A 5,448-nucleotide genomic window follows, 5' to 3' on the forward strand; every position below is an offset into this window, starting at 1 on the left:
AACTCTTAAAAAAAATAGCTAGCTCTCTTTTTATTATTGGATCACTCTTGCCTAGCACAGAGCTCTGCAGATAGCAAGCAATAATCTGAACTGATCTGAAGAAAAGGGGGGAAGGGGAAAACTTCATGAGACAATAACTTCCTGGAATGAATCTTTTTTTTTTTTTTTTAAACAACCAATGTTATTCCAAAGTGATGACTAGCTGGTGAAAAGAAAAAAAAACTTAACTGGACTGATAAATTATTTGCATTTATTAAAGGACTCAGGGAGGAGGAAAACAAAGAGGAAAGAGAGCCTGAGACATCACTTCACTTATTCACTGAAGTTTAGACAATATCTCTGTCTTTCATTATACAGTTGGCATCTTTGTTGGATCATGCAGATTCTTGAATCAGATTTTTACAGTGCCTATCAAGATAAACAAGGGACTGACTTTCATAAAGTTTTTTGGCTGCCAGGTGCTAGCAAGGCCCAGACAGATTAGGGTCAACGTCATCCAAGCAAAAGCTGCTCTTACATTATTTTAATCTGCCGGAAATACCTGAAAGCTCATGAGGGGAAGATGGTCTCTCCAAATATGAATGAAAATATTTTGGAAAGTTCACAAAAAGATTCAGATAAGCATCTGACCATCTGGGTTGCCTTCCCAGCCAAACATCTAAAGTTCCTGAGGTGCAACCATCCATGCCTATTATATGTAAACATTAAAGGAACACAATAAAGGGCTAAAAGAAACACACTGGCATTCATTGCCATTCATAGTAATCAAGGCAGTGTCTCTAGGTCCTAGGTCTACTGTGTACAATGTATTAAAGATTGATCCATTAAGGTTTGGCCCACAAAGCTGGAGAACTGACCTCTATCTTTTCTATGTCAGAAAGAAATAAAGATTAGGCTGAACCCTATATATAAAGAGCACTGTATATTACACTGCTGGGCAACTAAGCACATCAGTGGATGGAGTGCCAAGACTGAAGTCAGGAAGACCTGACTTCTAATCTAGTTTCAGACACTTTCTAGCTATGTGACCTTAGGCAAGTCATTTTACCCTGTTTGCCACTGTTCCTCAACTGTAAAATGAGCTGGAGAAGGAAATGATAAAACCACTCCAGTATCTTTGCCAAGAAAACCTCAAATGGGGTCATAAAGAATTGGACACATCTGAAATGACTAAACAACAAAAACCTATCAAAGCATGGATATCCTTATTCAAAGATATCCTTATTCCAAGTTGGTCCTCTTCCATTTCTTTATATACAAAAAAATGGAAGAAAGAAACAATGAAACAAGAAAGAAGGAAGGCAGGAAGGCAGGAAGGAAGGAAAGAAAGAAAGAAAGGAAAGGAAAGGAAAGGAGAATAGAGAAGGGGAGGAAGAGTAAAAGGGAGGGAAGTAGGAAGGGAGGAACAAAGGGAGAAAAGAAGGAGAGAGGGAGGGAGGAAAAAAGACAAAGAAGAGGAAAAGCAAGTTCCAATATTACCAGCACTGTTAAATCAGTTACAGATCATGTCCCTGTGGTCTTGTACTTGACTTTGTTTGGGTACTCTGAAATTACCTATTTACAACTTCGGAGACAATTGTGTTACTTTTCAGGTAGGCACCTCAGAATACTAAATAGGGACCTGAAGTTCCCTTAGTCAAACAGGACAGAGAGAAAGTCTGGCCTCCAGTCTGCTTGTTCATAAATGAATGCCACTATGTGGAGGCAGAGCCTTCCTCTAGAAGAGATCAATACATTCATGGGGGTGGGGGGGTTTCATTGTCCCACAGAAGGAAAATAGGATTTGCTTTTTCTTTTCCATTCCTGCAGACATGATCTCACACTTGACATCTATGATCTCCTCCATTTCAATTTTTTTTTTCGGTGCACAGATCTTTATTTCTGGATGATACAAAAGAATGAACTTAAAAAAAACCCCTAAACTAATATGCCCCTCCTCCCTGCAGCAATGAGATCTGTCCCCTCCCCCCCTTCCCAACCTGGAGAAATATAGAGACCTTTGTCTGCTTGGCTGGCTGCCCCCTGTTCACCCACTTATAACTCTCTTTCATATATATGTGCATGTGTGTGTGTGTGTATTCTCATTTATATATTATATTTCTCTCCTACATAGTCAAAGAATGTCCCAGCCCTGTTCAGGGGCTCTCTTTCCTCGAAACCCCACTGGACTATGGGGGCTCAGACCACCCGCCACCGTAAGACACTAGTGTCCTTGCCACCAGCTGAGAGAGCAGTTGAATCATCCCACAGGAAGGCCACATTAGTCACACGGCTGCTGTGGCCACCGTATTTTTGGCTTGGAGCTCTGGGATGAGAGCAGGGATAGGCGAACAGATGCACTTTGCCAAAATCATCCGCCAAAGCCAGTAGCGACCCATCGTGGGAACGGGCCACAGCATTGATGTGAGTACCATCAACACCCTCAGACCAGATCCCAAACACGCCAAATCCCAGGACGTAGGTGGCTGTCGCGCACTCCACATTCCACACCATATCTGTGTTAGTGATTTGCTTACAAGTGGCTGGATCCCAGTACAGGATCTCATAGTCCCCTGAGTTGGTGACAAAGCAGGAGCTGTCCTTGGCCCAGTCCAGATGTGTTATAAAGCTGGAGTGACCCGAGCATTTCCCCAGTCGGCTGACTTTCCGACCTCCCTCCCTCACGCTGTACACATACACTAGGTTGTCATGGGAGCCCCCTGCCAGGAATGCCCCATCTGGGGAAAAGCTGACCACGGAGACCTGCTCATTACCGTCCGTATGAATGGCTACAAGGGCATGAGTCTCAGTATCCAGGAGGAGCCACCTGCCAGTGACCGTATCCACAGCCAGAACAGAACCATTGGGGTGGAAGCCAGAGGAACGGGCAGGATCCTCTACGATCTTGCTCCATATAGGCTGGTGGGAATCCGTGCTCCACAAATGCACTTGCTTGTCCTGGCCACACATGATGAATTGGTCTTGGCTGGGGTGGGCAGCCAGACCCCACAGCTCCTCAGTGTGGCCCTGGACCAGGGTAGAAAAGCCCGTGTGGACTAAGCCCTGAAGGACGGAGTTGTGTGTAGTGCCCACAAACAGCTCATCTCCCCGGCCTTCTGCCACCGTGCGCACTGGCCCAAGGGCCTCAGGAACCTCAATCTCCTGCAGCTGGCTGTAGTCCCAGCCCCAGAGCACCACACGCCGGTCTCAGCCACCCCCGGACACCAGCGTCCCGTCCCGCAGGACTCACAGGCCGAAGACACCGCCCTCATGGGCCCCTGACACCGCGTGGCTGATGTGAGTCCCTCCTTTGCCCCAGATATAAATGTTTCCACTGGAATCTCCAGTGACTACGTCACCACCCTCGGTGAAAGCCACACTCAGCACATACTTGGGCTTCTCACGTTTCTCAAAGATCCCTTGTCTCTTGCTCAGACTTCCTCCTTCAAGGTTACAGAAACAGATGTGGGATTTCCCACAAGTGATGATCAGATTTGGCTCTGTGGGATGGAAGGTGGCTACCAGGACAGCCTCGTTGGAACACTTGACTTCAGTCACTTTTTGCTCCTTGGCCCAGTTCCACACAGACAGCACATGGTCATTGGATTCATCCACAGCACACAGTAGGTTCCCTCCGTTGGACTTAGAGAAGCCCACACAACACCTCGATCAAAAGCACCCAGGCCTAGGACGTGCAGAGTAGAGAGGGAGACTGAGTCCCAGACCCTCACGTGGGGAGGCAGAAGTTTGCCCTCTTTGGTGGTCCCAGCCACTTGTCCTGTGGCGATAGTGACCATGTCAGGGTGAACTTCCAGGCACTTGACGTCGTCGGTGTGGCCCAAGTAGTGGCATTGCCTCTGTTCCTCCACGCTGTAAAGGATGCCATGGAGGCCACAAAGTACACAATCTCCCCCGTGGGCAGCAGGTAGAGGTTGGCCGGGCAGTCCCGACCCCGGTACCCATAGACCCAGTCCAACTTGAATCGTACGGCAGGTAGCTCTGGGTGGGCATCCAGGCTATAAGTGGGTGCCACGGAGTCAGGGATCAATACGGATACTGGACGGCACCGAAGAAATATCTTCACAGATCCCTCCTCCAGGCTGAAGATAACTTCTTTGGTCTTGCCAGGTCGAAAGCTGCTCGTGGCGGCGGTGGTGGTGGTAGTAGCTGCGGGGCTAAGGGTGGCTCTGGCGGAAGCCTCCATTTTAATTTTCATAAGCTGCTCAGCTCCAGCAGAAATGTTAATCCCTTAAAAATAAAAAGGGGGGAAAAAAGAAAAAAAATCTTGGCTCTTACCAGTAGTCTGCCAGGTATGAAATGTATCTCTGAACAGAAACTATCCAGAACCCTTATTCCATGGCCTTCTTTAGGCTCACTGGGGAGAACTTTGCTTTTCAAATCAATACTTCTAAGACAGGGAGGGAAAAGAAAAAAAAAAGGAAGGTGAGGGGCTGGTGCGGGGGATGGAAGAGTAAGGGTCAGATGGCAAATAACAATGCATAAGAACTTAGCTCTTTAAAATTTGCAACACTTTTTCCTCACAGTTAGATCACAATAACCCCGAGAGGTAGGTACTTCAAAATATGACTATCACTGTTTACCAGATGGACAACTAGGTCATTCAGTGGATAGAGTGCCAGGCCTGGATTCAAGAGGGCCCAGCTCCCTGAGTTCGAATTCTGCCTCAGACACTCATTAGCTTCATGACCCTGGGCAAGTCACTTAATTCTGTTTGCCACAGTTTGCTCATCTGGTAACTGAGCTGTAGCATGAAATAACAAGCCATTCCAGTATCTTTGCCAAGAAAATCCAAAGTAGAGGCATGAAGAGTTGGACATGGCTGAAGATGACTGAACAAAAACAATCTTTACCACAAGGGAGAAATAAGGTACAAAAGGATTTAGATTTGACCAGTCACAAAACTAGGATCTGGGATTGAAATCCAGATTTCTTCTGACCAAGTCCAGCTTTCTATTTACTCTAAGACACCAATGAATCACACATTTAGTAGAATGTTAAAGTCAGAAGCAGTCTTAAAGGTTATCTAGTGCAACCCTGTATTATTTGGAAATCTAATGCCCAGAGTTGGTGACTTTTCCAAAGTCACTTAGCTCTAATAATAGAAATAAAACTAGTTTGCTCTACATTCCCCCTGTCCAGAATCTTGTCCACTACAGTAAATTGTATTGACAAATCTAAGAAGAATATACTATGGTAATGGTTTCTTGGTTTGACAATTAAGAACACATGGATTCAGATTCCAATTTTGCCTTTCTGAACTTTACCAAGTCACTTAATTTGGTTACTGAGTCCCTTCATCTGTATTCAGGCATTTGGAACAGCTGATATCCAGGGTCCCTTCCAGCTCCACATCTATGATCCTGTGATGCTTTGTTTTGACAAGAAAGATGAAACACTTCAGGGTTATAAAGCTATTATGAAGAAACAAATGGAAAGCTTTGCCAGTGC

General features: G+C 45.8%; 1 pseudogene; it reads right to left on the reverse strand.

The window, feature by feature from the left end:
• Positions 1 to 2,083: 2,083 nt before the first annotated feature.
• On the reverse strand, positions 2,084 to 4,145 carry LOC140524272 (echinoderm microtubule-associated protein-like 2 pseudogene; annotated as a pseudogene).
• Positions 4,146 to 5,448: the final 1,303 nt, after the last annotated feature.

This window comes from Notamacropus eugenii, chromosome 1 (genome assembly GCF_028372415.1).
Source record: "Notamacropus eugenii isolate mMacEug1 chromosome 1, mMacEug1.pri_v2, whole genome shotgun sequence".
Classification (NCBI taxonomy): Eukaryota; Metazoa; Chordata; class Mammalia; order Diprotodontia; family Macropodidae; genus Notamacropus; species Notamacropus eugenii.